This window comes from Myotis nattereri (genome assembly GCF_964212035.1).
Source record: "Myotis nattereri genome assembly, chromosome: X".
Taxonomy (NCBI): domain Eukaryota; kingdom Metazoa; phylum Chordata; class Mammalia; order Chiroptera; family Vespertilionidae; genus Myotis; species Myotis nattereri.
Window position 1 is genome coordinate 17,118,584 of NC_138078.1, and position 17,761 is coordinate 17,136,344.

A 17,761-nucleotide genomic window follows, 5' to 3' on the forward strand; every position below is an offset into this window, starting at 1 on the left:
ATTCATGCTACTTGTCTATCAGGGTTGGAGTTTTACTTCACATTATCCTCAATCTAGGATTCAGACTGATTGATAACCATCTCTTGAACACTGCTTGTCTTTAAAAAAAATTTTTTTAAAGAACATTTATAAGAAATCTACCCTCTTAACAAATTTTGAAGCATGCAATATAGTATTGTTAACTCTGGGTACAATGTTGTGCAGCAGCATATTTCATTTCGGGGATCCAAAAGTTAGTGTTGTGTTTTTTTATTTTATTTCAAATTCCACTGGCTCATTATTGGTATATGGGAAAGCAATTGCCTTTTGTGTATTCACCTTGTATCCTACAACTTTGCTATAATTGCTTATTAGTTCAAGGAGGGTTTTTGTTTATTTTTTTTTTCAAATTTTCTACATAGACACTCATGTCATCTGGAAGCAATGACAGGTTTATGGCCTCTTCCTAATATGTATACCTTTTATTTCCTTTTCTTGCCTTATTGTATTTGCAAGGATTTCCAGTACAATGTTGAAAAGGGGTGGTGAGAGGGGACATCCTTGCTTTGTACCTGATCTTAGTGAGAAGGCTTTGAGTTTCTCACTATTAAGTATGAAATTAACTTTAGGTATTTTTGTAGATAGTCTTTATCAAGTTGGAAAGTTTTCCCTCTATGGTTTACTGAGATTTTTTTTAAAAAAATCATGAATTGGTATTAGATTTTGTCAAATGTTTTTCTACATCTATTGATGTGATCATGTGATTTTTCTTTTTTAGGATGTTGATGTGATAGATTACACTAATTGCTATTCAAACGATATTTTTTTTTTTCAAATCAAACAAATATGTATCTTAGTGTGTCCAAGTTTGGCTCTAAGAGAAAAAATATTCTTTTCCCCTCTATTATTTCTAAGGAGAAACTCAAAATAATGAAATATAACCTGAAAATCTGAGAGACTTAAGCTACTTTTCCCTGGGCATATTCCACTTACACCCTTGTTAAAAAGCTGATAGGTATTGCACAGTTAGGATAATTGTAGCACTTTTTCAAATTGGCCGATATTCAGCAATCATTTTTGTGTCCATTGGGCAACAATAAATACAAAATAGAAGGACACCTGTTAGTGTCCTTACAGCTGTGTCTGTGTTGGAAGGCACCAGTACTCATCATTTCAGACTGTAGGTGAGCCAGAGGAGCTCTGACATTTTTCATGGTGATCATTGCATAGAAATACTTGGATCATCCTGAAGACTCCTACTGCCCATCTCAGTGAGTCTGTTTAGGTAATTCCTTCTCCTGCTATATTTGTAAGCTCCAGATTATTTATGAAGCTGTGATCCAAGAATTAAAACTCAAGAATCACAAGATCTTCCAGTATTATTTCTGCAGTTGTGAGAGAAGACACAAGAAGAAATGTTTTTAAACTTAGGAATTAATTATTTCAGTTTTGGTTTGTGTAAATGCACAATATGCTAAGTGGATGTTTGAATTTAATAGTTAATTATCCAGTGACCCAGTTATGAAAAAATTCATTCATGAGAAAATGGTGAGAACCTTTACCATCATGAGGGTTGGTTTGTTTTTCAATTTTATACATATAGGTTTGTATAGTCAAACAATACGTATCTTAGTGTGTCCTAGAGGTGATAAAAAACAAATTCCATTTGATTTTTGTTAGATTTTACTGCATGGAATGCGATTATAAAGAAAAAAGATTAAAATTCTATATATTCGGCATCCCAACAACTTTATTGTTCAAAAATTACACCTTTGGAGAAGGTATTTATTACCATGGATGTTATCATTATTCAAACACTTTTGAAAATCATTTTCTGGAATTTCCTTGAAGCTAGCTTATGTGTCATGCAAGAAGCTAGTGAAAGAATATACTGATATCTCTTATCAGACTCAAGCACAATTTTCAAATTGTTAGAAGCAATAAAAAAGTCCCTTGAAATAATTTTATATTTTAAGCATAGTAAATATAAGTTGTATATAGTAAAGTTATACTAGTTAGAAGTCTTTATTTTGATGTAATGCCTGATAATGTCTATATAAATTAATGAAAGGTTTAAATTATTGCCATAAAATATGACAGTTAAGGATACCAAGGTATTCTGGACCCAGGACAAAAATAGCAATCTAATATATGTCTTAATTTCATGAAGAATAAGTTTTTGTCTTGTGTGTTAGTATGTATTCAGAGGTTTCTGGAATCAATTAATTTTAAGAAGTTAATAATTCACTATAGCCTTGGTGATATTATTTTTTTTAAAATAATTCTTTATTGTTGAAAGTATTACATATATCCCCCTTTTTCCCCCATTGACTCCCTCCAGCCTGCTCCCCAGCCCCTCTTCACCCCAGGCCTTCAGCATAGCCTTGTTATTATAAATTTGCTTAGTAAAGCTCTCTTTAATAATCAGAACCAAGTGATACTTAGCTCAGCCTCTGCCCAAATGATTAAAAATATGATGTGAAATGCAGGCGAGATGATACAAATTGTTCTGGTTATATATTCTTGTCTTGGTTTGAAGATTCTCCTATATATTTATTTTCATATATATCATATAACATTGTAACTCTGTATATAGTTATAAATAACTATATCTATATCTATATCTATATCTATATCTATATCTATATCTATCTATCTATCTATCTATACACACACACACACACACACACACACACACACACACACACACACTAGAGGCCCGATGCACGAAATTTGTGCAAGGGGCTTGGCCCTAGCAGCCACGGCTTTGTCCAGGAGGTTGTCAGGAAGGATGTCCAGAAGGTCATTCTGCTGTCTGGTCTAATTAGCATATTATGCTTTATATATATCATACAGCTCTCTCTTTTTCTTTCTTTTCTCTTTTTTTAGTTCTGGGCATGTGCAGAAGTTATGAAATGTTGGTCTTTAGTCCAGATTTGCTTTTGTTTGTTTTACAAAATGCTGTCTTACACAGTATCTTAAGTTTGACTGGCAATAATGTCTTTCTCACAAGAACAAATCAGGTAGAACTGAGGGGAGGCTGTTGCTATGTCATGGACCTTGTGGCCTACCTTTCACCACAGTCCCCACCACTGCCTACTCCTTCCTGACACATAGGCCTAGGGTGAGTTTTCATTTGTCATCTAATACTGGGCCTGAGTTAGAAATACTTGATAAAAGTTCTATTAAGCATTTAGATTTTTAACCTTAAGGTCAGTGGCGAGGGTTTTAAGCATTGAAGTGAGTGGCATAGTGAAGGGTCATGAACATTTGACTGGCTTATTTGGGGAGATTATTCAACTCCTGTTAGGATAAGTATTTGTTTGCACACGGTTGCTTCTTTCAAGCTAAATGTAATGGTTGTTTGCTGTCTGGCAGGTTTGTGATTCTGTCCCTTCATTTTTGTCCAAAAAGGACTCACACTCACACTGTTTCTGATTGCTCTTAACCAGCTTGTTTTGTGTATTTGTCTACTGGGTGTGATTTTCCTGTCTCCTGGGGCTGTACCACTTTGTGAAAAACTAATGTTGGACCCCTATGGCTGTATATACACCAGAGCTTAGTTTAGGGAGTCCCTCAGATTGCCAACAAGTATAAACTGAATGGCGATACTGTTCACAATGCCTACCTCACTGTTCTCCTGCATGGTCAAGCATCCTAGCTTTTTTTTTTTTTTTAATCTTCCCCCAAGGATATTTTTCTATTGATTTTTTGAGAGAGTGGAAGAGAGAGGGAAAGACAGAGGGAAATATCGATGTGAGAGAAACACATTGATTGGTTGCCTCCTGCAGGAGCTTTTATCAGAGCCCGGGCCGGGGAGGAGCCTGCAACCGAGGCACGTGCCCTTGACTCAAATTGAACCTGGGACCCTTAAGTCTGCATGCAGATGCTCTATCTGTCCACTGAACCAAACCAGCTAGGGCAAGTATTATAGCTTTTTAGACATACCCATTAAACATTACGGTGACAGAAATAAAATTAATATGACAGAATTACAATATTGCTTTTGCTAGAACTAAATGATGCAAACACCCTTAATTAGATTCAATTCCATATGTCTAGAAAGTAAAATCTTCTTCTATAAAGACTACTAATGTCTTGCATTGATGAAGGGCCTTTCATCTTGAAGTTTTCCCACATGGCTTACAAACCAATATGGCACGGTAAAAGCAAAGTAAAGACAACTCCAACCGCAAATGGAATGTAACAACTGCTTAATGGTCTATAACAAACAGTAGGGCAGGAATTTTAAAAAGCTATTTAAAACATCATTAATATTTATCCTGACTAGAAAGTATTATTTAATACATGAAGTTAAGCTTTAAGAAAAGTAAGTTTTTGGAGAGTGAGAGCTAGATGTTTTAAGTTCCGAAGACAGAGTAAGAAATAGTCTTCTAACGTGTAAAGATGATATTAGACTTGATCTACAAAGGTGGTTAGACGGTTTATCTCTGTGTCTACAAAGAATGAATGTTGGAGCTCTAGCTGGCTTGGCTCAGTGGATAGAGCATTGGCCTGCAGACGGAAGGGTCCCGGGTTCGATTCTGGTCAAGGGCACATGCCCGGGTTGCAGTCTCGACCCCCAGTAAGGGGCATGCAGGAGGCCGCCAATCAATGATTCTCTCTCATTGATGTTTCTATCTCTCCCTCTCTCTTCCTCTCTGTAATCAATAAAAATATATTTTTTAAAAAGAATGGGTGTTGGGGAGGGGAGGAAGAGCGAGAGAAGGAGAGAACTGAGACATCTCGGACCTGAGCATTCTAATCCTTATGATATTACTAGACATATTATTAGTGGCATTGTAGAGATGAGAAATCTGAAGCTCAGAGAAAGTGAGGAATTTACCCAAGATAACTATTACTAGTGAAACTAGAATTGAAATTAGCTCGTTTGATTTCAAGCTCATATTTTTTCCTACTCTGCTCTACTACTTTTTACTGCAGCTGTTAACACCTCTTATGCTCAAAATAGATGCTCTCTCTTCTATGTAACAGATCTTTTGTCTCCCTCATCAAAAATTTAGATTAAATACCCTAGAAGCATATGAAAGAGCTGGTCCCGTGACACCTCATTAACCAAAACTGGCTTGTGCCCCCCAAACAGTGCACATATGTTTTTTGGCTTTTCCTTACTACAGGGTAAGTTCCCTGTCTGGAGGGGCGGGTACTTTTCCCAAATTATTCAAAGATTTGGGAATGTGGCTTGTTGTCTGTGAGTGTGACTTACTGTTCCAAAGTTGTTCCCATCATTCTTGCAGAGGCTTCGGGGTCCTAATGCAAACAGTTTCCTGCCTCCATATCCCAGAGGTACAGAGGTTCTTGACTACTGTCTGCTGCTTGTCTACCATGAGCAATATTAAGTTAGCTAGTAACCTCTTCTTGCTTCCTGACCATCTCACAGAATATCTATTCTAAAGTCATTTCCTGTGCCCTAGCTAGTCTGGCACAGTGGATAGAGTGTCGGCCTACGGACTAAAGGGTCCCGGGTTTGATTTTAGTCAAACTTGATGGATTCTGGTTAAAGGCATATACCTTGGTTGCAGGCTCCTCCCTGGCCAGGGCCCTGGCTGGGGCTCCTGCAGGAGGCAACCAATCGATATCTCTCTCTATCTTTCCCTCTCTCTTCCACTCTCTCTAAAAATCATGGAAAAATATCCTTGGGTGAAGTTTAAAAAAAAAAATTTCCCGTGCCCTTATAAGGCAACCAGCAAGCTTATTTTGTTTTCCTTATAGTCTCCCCTCTTCCTCCAATTTTGACAGTTGTGTTACATCAATATTAGCAGAGCATATAACAATTACATCACCATTATCCCCATGAAATTTTTAAATAAAGCTGATACTTTTGCATAACAAATTGAATGTTCTTCTTTTCTGCTACTCATATTTAAATAATATAAGTTTATGTGTACTTTCACAAGAAAGTTCCTGAGGGTTGGACCAGGATAGTTTTCCAAGCTTCAAAACTCCTGGGCTCCCTCTTCTAGTGTGACTTCGAAGTACTAAAAATATGGCCTTTCAGTGTAGCCACCTCTCCAGTTATTTCTGGAAAACTAAGGGGGGACATTTATAATACTCTCAACAATAAATAAACAATTTTTAAAAATCATCAAATAAAGTAAAGAAGTGAAGAAGGATCATTATTCTTCTAAGTGTAGGCTCTGCTTCCTTGTTTTCAATTGGCAGCTTTAATTTTTATCTCAGAGGGCATTGAATGCATATATCACACATTCCATGTTATGCTTAACAATAATAAACAACAGCATATATATTGGTATCTCTAGAGACTCATAAGCAATGGTCTCTGAGGGTAATTAAAGACTGTATTTATAAAAATAAAGCTATAATTTGGTCTCGAATAGCATAAATCATATAAAATTTCTCAAGTAAAATTGGTATTCATTATATTTATTGTGCTGTAAGTATGACAAATGCCAATATGAACATGCATGTCTTGAACATACCATGTCAATAGATAAATGTTTCTTGGGAGGAGAATCCAACTTCACCCACTTTCTGTCTCAAGGGCAGGGTGAATTGGAACTCAGTAGAAGAAGGGAGCTAATGACAACCGGGGAATTTTGTCAAGTGTGAACTTCACCTCTCAGATTGGGTTTGTGAGGGATCATACCTCCCCAGTTCTGAATCTTGAGCTTAGGAAAGCAAAATAACTTTGTCCAGGAATATGCACGTTTATTAGTTTTCCAGATGAGAACCACCAGTCTGTAAGATATCATTTGGGATAGCTGGTGCAAATCTCTTTATGAATAGTGGTAGAAGACAATTCTCCATGTGACTATTATTTTCGCACATATTGTGAGCAGAGACACTCATTAGCCTTTGTTCTTTTTTTTTTTTAACTGCCACCGCAATTCTATTAATTGCAATAGATATAACTTCCAATATACACCACTGAAATACGAACCTTTTTCATGTGCTTCAGTAAGACACGGGACGGGAGTATTTTGCTTGAGTTTCCCGTTCTCTTTTAAAGTACTGTTTGCAGTCACTGACTTGGAGAATACAGCACAAAAAGTCTCCTCGCCTCTTTTTTTTTTGTTTTTGTTTTTAAATCTCTTCTCCCTTCAAAGTTCTCTTTGTGGCAATATGTGTTTTCGGTGGCTCTTCCTGCTAAGGGCTGCTTTGTCCAAGTGGTTACAGAGTTTAATTCTCATTTCCCACTCCTCCAGCCTCTGCTGGCTCCAACGAATCTTTGTTTTCATCCTCTAATTTCTTTTTCTTCTTTGTTTTTCATTCTACGTTAAACTGAGTGATCGCTTCACTTTTCTCTGTGATGTATTTTAGCAGTGAATTACTCTTCCTGGCTAAGAGCTTCACATCTTCCGTGTTAATTGTGCTTATTTTCGCATGTCTTGCAAATATTTCAAGGTCTTTGGCAAAACTTTCTGTCGATAAAAGAGTCCCTGCTGCTCCTCATCCCCCTCCTTCTCCACCTCCATCACAGTTGCGGGTCCAGGCATGTGCGCGATTTAGCCTTTGTTCTGTACATCCTCTTTTCTAGGATGTTAGTAGACAAACAGCCTCAGAAGTTAGAGATCACAACCCTCTGGATAAGGCAGATTTGTTTACCATCTTGTATAATAACAATTTCTCCCAGTGGGGCAAAGGACAGGCATGCTGATTACCCATTATAAAAGATTCAGGTTCCCTAAGCTTGGGGTTCCTCAGCTATGGTGCACATCCATTGGAGCCCCTCTGTCATCATGTGGGACATGTGGAGTAAGAGGAATTGATGCAAACAGGATACTTGTGCTGTGAGTAATAAAGTTGCTTGCTTCTGATCCAGGAGTCTCCTGTCCTCTGCCAGTATCTATGAAACTGTGGCAGGTCAATTTATCAGCTTACAAGTAGGATAAAATCTCAGACCCTTACCAGTTCTTGATAAATTGTTCTTCACTGACCTGATGTGGTACAAGGAATTTTTTGCTTTATAAACCTATTGATTTAGGTTAGGATATTGAATCTCTAGACATTCCTTATTGAAATACAAGATTTTCTGGGAAGTATGATGTTAGCCTAAATTCATTTTATCAGATGAACTACCAGGTCTTGAGAAAAATGAAACATGCTTTTGAAGAGTTGAAAAGTGGATGTATCTCAAATGGAGGTTCAGAGGAGATGGTTGGCCTCAAAGGGATGCACAGTGGTGGGAAAGGCCCAGAAGATAAACTTTTTTGCTCTGAAATTTTGCCTGGAGTCTACTCTGCCAGCATCCATCTCAGCTGGACACACAATGCACACTGATTTCCTATAATTCCCTTCCTCATTCACAGTGAATCAAGGGCATCTGCTGGCAACACTGTGGATTCTGTTGTTTGCAAACAGCAAGTAAATACCATCCATTGTCTGGGCTTTTTGGGATGGAAGTTGTTATAACATGGGCAGTAAGAAGGCTTATATGCAGTAAGAGATGTAGAAAGGAAAAAAAGAGCTAATAAAATAGAAAAGGACAATAGGGGAATTTATGTCATTACCAATTTGTGCTGAAGCTAAGCTGCCCCAAATCTGTTCTTGGGAATTTTCTCATATTGTTTGATAAACCCACATATAAAGTGACACATGGGTGATACACCAATATTTCTTTTTCAAAAATATATTTTTATTGATTTCAGAGAGGGAAGGGAGAGGGGAAAGAGAGATAGAAACATCAATGATGAGAGAATCATCAATCAGCTGCCTCCTGCATGCCCCACACTGGGGATTGAGCCTGCTACCCAGGCATGTGCGCTTGACCAGGATCGAACCTGGGACTCTTCTGTCCGCAGGCAGACACTCTATCCACTGAGCCAAACCAGCTAGAGCCACAAATATTTCTTTTAAGGCACAAATCAGATACTTAAGTTTGAAAGCACAGTACCAATGACCTGGAGTGGAGTTTCTAGTTCATTACACATTCTAATTAATTGAGGACTCACAATTAAATATGGAGAATATAATTTTTGCATCTCAGCTTGGTATATATTGTCTGAAAAATACATGTCTACTTATACAGCAATAGAAAATGTGAAATTGAGATAGTCTTGGAAAAGCTATAATGGTCACCATAGAGTTAAATCATTTAAATTTTAATGTTAAAATTATTAGATGATAAAATGCATTTAGTTCTAAACTATATCAACAGATACCTGTTGATTCAATGACTTAGGGTGATATGAACCTTAAGCTATTTTAGTTTATATCTATTTGGGATAAATGGTTTTTCAGTGGATATGGTTTTGTTCTTTGGAACTAACTAGCTATACTTTCAATCTAAATGGTTCTCAGAAATGATGAAGTTTTTTATGGGAAAGCTTTCTATCATGTCTAAAAGATTGGTTGCAAATTTCTGATTTGGAATCTGTTTCATATGGATTTCCAAAGTAACCTATGTAATAAATATATTAACAATAATAGTAAAAATAATATAGGTCTTATTGTCAGTGAAATCAGTGATGGAACTATGCTGTGCACATAGTGTGTCTTCATTTTGTCCATCTGCTGTCCTGCCTACAATAGTTACTTTCATCAAACTTGGGCTTTTATGGGGAAAGGAGTTTTCAAGTAGCAAAATCCCTTATTTAATTGCCCTAGTGGTAGTAAAAATGGAAAACTTTAGTAGAATCCTTCTGACTGGATTCATTGGGTCCACAAATGACTCTATGGTAACATGATAGTCCAGGGAAAAGCTTCAGAAATGTTGAAGTTTAAAATCAACATCTTGTGTTATATTTAGAGGTCATGAATTTCTAAGATTGGTATTCTAAAAATCAGAGGCCTATGGTATTTTAGAATAATGCTTGTAATGTTTATATCTTTACATGCCATAACTATATATTTATTTGTATAGTCAACAAATATTCATTTTATTCCTACCATGTGCAACACTTAATCAACATTGGGGACAAGATTAATGAGATTAAAATTACTGCTCTGAGTAGGTAAAAAATTTGGCAGGAAAACAATAATCTATATAAATTATCTATAATAATAAAAGCATAATATGCTAATTAGACTGGATGTCCTTCTGGACGACCTTCTGGATGAAGTTGGGGCTGTGAAGGAAGCCTGGGTCCCAGGTGCCTGTTGGTGGCTAGAGGAAAGCCTGGGTCCCAGGTGCCAGAGGGGAGCTGGTGCTGGCAGCTGTTGGAAGGAAGGCCTACTTTTGCACAAATTTCATGCATTGGGCCTCTAGTTACTATATACTATGCTAAATGCTACAATAAAAGTATGGACAAAGTTCTGTGAAATCAGAGAGAGAGTAAATAATTTAATGTGGGGGAAAGACCCATAGAGGCAGTGATGTCTGAATTCTGAAAATGTTCATGATCATCTGAGGAAGTAAAAACCACTTCTTTTTGTAGCAGTAGGAATAAAGTCCCAAGAATCTCATGATTAGCTATTACTTAGTATTTAGTAAGTGCCAGGCAAAACACTAAACATCTGACATGCACTATATATAATAAAAGCATAATATGCTAATTAGACCAGACAGCTGAATGACCTTCCGGGTGTCATTCCGGATGTCCTTCCAGACAAGCCGTGGTGGCAGTTAGGGGTGATCAGGCAGGCAGGCGAGCAGTTAGTGGTGATCAGGCAGGCAGGTGAGTAGTTAGGGGCTATTAGGTAGGCAGGTGAGTGGTTAGGGGCAATCAGGCAAGCAGGCAAGTGGTTAGGGGTGCAGGCCAGGCTAAAGGACCCCCCCTCCCATGCACGAATTTCATGCACTGGGCCTCTAGTCTTTTTATAATATAACCACCAACCAAAATGAGTTATTACTATTATTATCATTTTACAGAGGAGCAGTCTGAAACTTTAAGTGAAGTAGCCTGCCTAAGATCACACAAGTTGGAAAGAGTTAATTTTGATGAATGAGTGAATGAAATCGCATAACATTCATAAATCTAGAATTGAAATGTCTCATCAAATGATAATATCCTCAGAGAGATTAGCGTGAGTGGTGACATTGTCTAAACAACAGTCATGACATAGCAATTTCAACTTTTCTTTGGAAGGGATCAAAAGCTCTTCATCCTGATCCTCCTTTAGGAAAGTTAGCCCTTAGCATTACTATACAAAGTATTCATTTCCACCAATTATACCAACATCTCCTCACAGGGCTCTAATCTTGAGTGAGATGGAGACATTTCCACTCACCTATATTAGCTCAAATTGAAATGGGCTTTATTCTTTTGTGCCTGAATACCATTTTTTTTTTTTAGTTTTGAAAATAGGGTTTAGAATCTAAATAACCCCTCTTTTATGCACATATGCTAGTCATGTGAATAGTATCAAATGGGCACTTCCTGTTTCCTTACTTTTCAATGTCTTTCCTGATGGTCTTATTTTTCCAACCAATATTTCATCGTTTGGTTACCTGCCATGCACCTCATTAAATAAACATCTGTTGGACTCTTACACTCAGTCACATCTATTATAATATCTCTTTTAATCCTCAAAATTAACTCTCTGAGATGGCTAGCATTAACTTTAGATGAGGAGACCTAGGCTTGGATACTTTGGTTCAAGGCCACACTTGTTCAAAGTCATAGAGTTAGCAAACCAAGATAAAAATTCAAATATTTTCACACGGTGTCTCCCGTTTATTCCACAAGACCAGAGTTGGCCAAGATAAAACAAGAATACATTAAATAATTGAAGATAGTCAATATCTGATTGTATCAAAAGAATTGACCTAGCAAATAAGTGTCATGGAGTGAAGTCAGTGTAGGCTATGGCCATAAGAGACTGGGTTTGTCTAGATGGGTAGAACAAGAGCAAAAGGAAGGCTTGCTTGACTGGAAGAAAAGCATCAGCAAATATGCTGAGTTGTGGCTAGCCATGTGATCTGTGGACAACTAAAAAGTCTTCCTGATGTAAATCATTTCCTGGACAAGTTTTTTAATCCTTGTAGCATTGCTTCAAAACCTTTATGGCCTGCCCTAGCTGGTTTGGCTCAATGGATAGAGTGTCAGCCTGTGGACTGAAAGGTCCTGGGTTCAATTTCGGTCAAGGGCAGTTTCCTCCCCAGCTTGGGTCCTGGCCGGGACTTGTGCAGGAGGCAACCAATCCATGTGTTTTTCTCACATTTATATTTCTCTCTGTCTTTCCCTCTCTCTTCCACTCTCTCTAAAAATCAATGGAAAACTATCCTCGGGTGAGGAGATTATATATATTTTATATATAATTATTATAAAAAAACATTTTATGGCCTATGATGGTATGAAAATAAACAAACAAAGCCTAGGAGGAGAGGAGAACCTGGAGATATTTTTTTAACCCATGGTAATGTGCAGAAAACTAGAATGATGACTACATAATTTGACAGACATTTGACCATGTTCATATAAAAACACAGGGTTATAGACTTAAGGCAGGTTAAACAAGGTGTGTTTAATGGAAGGCATACATCATAAAAATATGATCTTACTTTGTTTTTAATTTTATCTCAAGAATACAAGCATATTCCATATTCCACTTGTAATCATTTTTCTCAGCAGTTCATCCATTGACATGCACACACACGCATGTGAGCAGATGTTTTCTAGTACCTTTGGCAGAAGAATTTAGTGCCTTGTACACATCACACCTGCCATGTCATGCTTATTGATTGAACGATTCAGCTTGCTGAAAGGTACTGGGTGAGATATTAATTTTAAAATGAAAGCCTTCACATCTGCTAATGCCTGTCAGTCTCTGGAATGAATGTGCCATTTAAGCCAACGGAAGTGGGCAGAAGCAGCCTTCATGGGTAGGGCTGACAAGTTATTTTGAGTCTGCTGAATTACCTTCATTGTTGCCTGCTACTTGTAGGCAGACCTCTCCTTCCATTAAACTCCAGTGCTCACGAAACTTCTGAAAATAGCTATAGTGGTTTGGAACTCATCTTCCTGGGTTTTCACATAAATGGAATATTTGTGGTAGTTGAGCGATAAATGGTGAGATAATGGTGTTTTACAGGCAGTGAAATGACAAGGTCAATTTTAATTAAGCTGAGATCAACCTCGGTCTGTATTGCACACTTCTGATTAGGTTATTTCAAATTACCATAAGTTTTTGGAGACTTCGCTGAAGTCAGTGGTGTTAAACACCAGCTGTGCTGGCAGAGAAGCGTGGGATATGAGAAGGAGATAGCATTCACATTGAAATTAGCACTTGGCACAATATAATTCTCTGATTGCAAACTATGTGGAGTTGCCTGTGCTAATTGGTTGATTTTATTTGAAGCAGATGTTGTTAGCTTTCCCACTAATGATCTGGAGAGAAATTCTTTTGAAAGACATGCCATGTTAGGATCTCTGCAGTATAATAAGCTAATTACAACTTTAAGTACTTGCAGTAATTAGCACAATGTGTATAAAGTGTTCCTGATCTTTTCACCCTGCCGCATTATTGTCAGGGCAGCTTGAAAAACAAAAAGAAATGCTAGCTGGATTCAGTCTCCCTGGTCTAGCCTCTTCGTTTCCCAGACTTCTGCACTAAAGAGATAATGAACTCGACTGAAATCCTGCTCTTTCAACCATGTCAAAAAGGTTTAGTGCCAACTCCTACCCTACTACACCCCAAGAAATGGAGAGTGAAATTTGCCAAACTAAAATGGTACCTTGCACACATTTGCCTTTAGGGCCCATGAGGTCTTCACATTAGCAACTGAGGTATTTGAGGACATTTTAGCGTATTTATCTCATGTTCATTTATTTTACTTGATTACCAATGCAATCCAGGGTTCAAATCTAATTTTGTTTGAGAACATTGCCTCAACACACTTCCAAGTCAAAACTCTAACGTCCTTGTTTAAAAGGCTTTGTGTGCTTGATATTTCTGTAAGCCTAAAATCTAGTCTTTCTATATTTTTAACAACCAGTTGTTACAGGTACATATTTTGCTTATAATAATTATGAGAGTGAAGACATAATGTGAATAGATGTGCGGAGTGTGACAAAATTAGAAACAAATTAGTTGAGAGAAAGTAATTGATAAAGGCAAACTCTTTTTTTTAAAATATATTTTATTGATTTTTTACAGAGAGGAAGGGAGAGAGATAGAGAGTTAGAAACATCGATGAGAGAGAAACATCGATCAGCTGCCTCCTGCACATCTCCTACTGGGGATATGCCCGCAACCCAGGTACATGCCCTTGACCGGAATCGAACCTGGGACCTTTCAGTCCGCAGGCCGACGCTCTATCCACTGAGCCAAACCAGTTTCGGCGGCAAATTCTTAACATACCACGGGAAGTCCACAGTAATTGCTATTAATGGGAGTGAACCTGACATTTGAGGCTGGTGACTAAAATTTTGGTATCTCTAAGAAGCGAAGTTGATCAGTAGAAAATAATTTATAGTAAAATGTCACTATTTCAATAGCTCTTGTGGCCTTTTCAAGAAAGTTTTAGAGTTTGGATTTTTAAAATCTATTATTTGAAATAGGTGCATAAGAGTAAAAATGCAGCCATTCCTAACAGAGTCTTCTATTGGAACTGGTGAATGTATCTATTTTTTTAAAAAATATGGAATACTTTGTGAATTTGCATGTCATCCTTGCTCAGGGGCCATGCTAATCTTCTCTGTATCGTTCTAATTTTAGTATATGGGCTGCCGAAGCAAGCACAATGTATCTAAGTTTTTATGTTTTCTTTTGGATCCTTTCATTTCAAGATACTTCTGGGGGAAGGCAGACACTGAACAAATTCTTCTTTTAATCTATAATTTTATTGATTTCAGAGAGAAAGGGAGAGACAGAAACATCAATGATTAGAGAAAATCATTGATAAGCTGCCTACTGCATGCCCCCTACTGGGGATTGAGCCTGCAACCTGGGCATGTGCCCTGACTGGGAATTGAACCAAGACCTCCTGGTTCATAGGTTGACACTCAACCACTGAGCCAAACAGGCTGGGCAAATTCTCCTTATAAAGTGTCTTTGAAGAAGTCGGCTGGCTCCCTTGGCTCTAATTTCTGGAAAGCAGGCAACTTGATCTCATATTCTGAACTTGGCTGCAGAAAAAAGGTAGAAAATGCCCTTATTTGTACTTCTAGTACTGTTGTCCCATTAGTTCTGGAATTGAAAGTTGGGATTTTTGTGGTTGGTGGATTTATCTACCTCCAGTGATGTAGAATTTCACAAGGTAAATAGCCAGGCTGCTGCTAACATCAACAGATTATGTCCTAAAGAGAGGAGGCATCAAACAAAAATATCACCCTTGCCAGTTTTGCTCAGTGGGTAGAGCATCAGCTTGCTGACTGAAGGGTCCCGGGTTTGATTCCAGTCAAGGGCATGTATCTTGGTTTCAGGCTCAACCCCCAGCCTGCTTGGGGTGCATACAGGAAGCAACCAATCAATATGTCTCTTTAACATCAATGTTTCTCTCTGTGTGTCTCTCCCTATTCCTTCCACTCTCTCTAAAAATCATTGGGTGAGGAATCTATCTATCTATCTATCTTATCTATCTATCTATCTATCTATCTATCTATCTATCTATCTATCTATCTATCATCTCCTAATATATAAAAGCCCAGGGTTGTAACCATGGATCACTACCAAAGGCTGACCAACCCAGAAGTCCTTCAGTCAGTGCTGGGTTGCTGTGGCGACCCAGCACTGACTGCCCAGCTTCAGCCTGGCAACCCAGCACTGACGGGCCAGGGGGCTGGGACCCAGAGAGAGAGGCAGGGTCTGATCCACAGCCTCAGTGGCAGCTGTTGATTAGTACTTGCTTCTCTTTCTCTCCCTCCTTCTTTCTGGGCTTTTCCAGCAGCCGGGTCTTTCTTTCCTGGTCTTCCTGGGGGCTGCTGTTCAGCCCTGCCTCTCTGATCAGGCCTAGAGATAGGCCCAGAGATGTAGACTGGCATAGGAACCGACCAATCAGAACCAAATGTGGTTGCTGTGAAGAACCAATGGCTGCCTAGGAGGCAGAACTTCTGACGCTGACTGGCATAGAAACCGACCAATCAGAACCAAATCTAGGTGCTGTGGGAAGCCAATGGCTGCCTAGGAGGTGGAGCTTCTGATGTTGATTGGCATAGGAACCGACCAATCAGAGCCAAATGTGAGTGCTGTGAAGAACCAATGGCTGCCTAGGAGGTGGAGCTTCTGACATTGACTGTCATAGACACCGACCAATCAGAACCAAATCTGGGTGCTGTGGGGAGCCAATGGCTGCCTAGGAGGCAGAACTTTTGAAATTGACTGTCATAGGAACCGACCAATCAGAACCAAATGTGGGTGCTTTGAAGAACCAATGACTGTCTAGGAGGTGGAGCTTTTGATGCTGACTGGCATAGGAACTGACCAATCAGAGCCAAATGTGGGTGCTGAGGGGAGCCAATGGCTGCTTAGGAGGTGGAGCTTCTGATGCTGACTGGCATTGAAACCTCCCAATCAGAACAAAATCTGGGTGCTGTGGGGAGCCAATGGCTGCCTAGGAGGCGGAGCTTTTGATGCTGACTGGCATAGAGACTGATTAATCAGAACCAAATGTGGGTGCTCTGAAGAACCAATGGCTGCCTAGCAGGTAGAGCTTTTGATGCTGACTGACATTGAAACTGATGAATCAGAGCCAAATCTGGGTGCTGTGGGGAGCCAATGGCTGCTTAGGAGGTGGAGCTTTTGATGCTGACTGGCATAGAAACCTCCCAATCAGAATCAAATTGGCCAGCAGAGGAGGACAGTTGGGGGCCAGACCAGGCCTGCAGGGGAGGGCAGTTGGGTGTGATCAGGCTGACAGGCAGAGGCAGTTAGAGGCAATCCAGAAGGCAGCAGGTGAGCATTTAGGAGCCAGTGGTCTCAGATCGGGAGAGGGATATCCCCCAAGGGGTCTCCAATTGGAGAGGGTGCAGGCTGGGCTGAGGGAACCCCCCCTCCATGCACGAATTTCATGCACCAGACCTTTAGTGTATGTGTATATATATATATATCAGCAATTTGAGAAAAGCAATAATAGAGAGGTCTGATAGAGATTCTCCTCAAATTATTAAAGGAAAAGAAGGTTGTAGTTTTAAGGGGATTACAATATAGATAGTCCCTGACTTACAATGGTTTGCTTTATGCTTTTTTCAACTTTATGATGATGCAAAACCACATGCATAATAAATTACCTGAAATTATACAATACTTTATTATAAAATAGGCTTTGTGTTATATGGTTTTGCCCAACTGTAGTCTAATGTAAATATTCTGAGCACTTTTAAGGTAGGCTGGGCTAAGCTATGATGTAGGTTAGGTGAATTAATGCATTTTTTACTTACTATATTTTAAATTTACAATGGGTGTATTGGGATGTGACACCATCATGAGTTGAGAAGCATCTGTACTTTATACATTTTTCATAAACATAAAGATATGCTTTATGGTTCTGAAAATTAATGACAAATTAAACAGAAAAGACTTTGTACGTTGGCTTCTCTAAGTTTATAGAGCCTCAAATGCTCAGTGAAACCCAATCAGAGGATTAAGTATACTCAAGCAAAACATTCAAGGACAGAGTTTAGACCTAGTGTGACATTTTACACCTGGCACAGTGGCATGTCTTTGGCACATAATGAATTGTAAATGGATGAATGCATTTTTTGGTGAAAAGTTAACAACTCATTCTCTATCACTGCCATGATTTTTGGTGAGTTTCCACACTCCTGGAAATATTGTCATGAATTGGAACTACTTGCAATGCCATATATAATTATTTGTCTAATTGGTGTTGATATACTTACAAGTGCTTTAGTACAAAAAGTTAAAGACATAACACTAGGTGTTGGGAGTTTTGATACCTAGCATCTTATTGATAAAATTT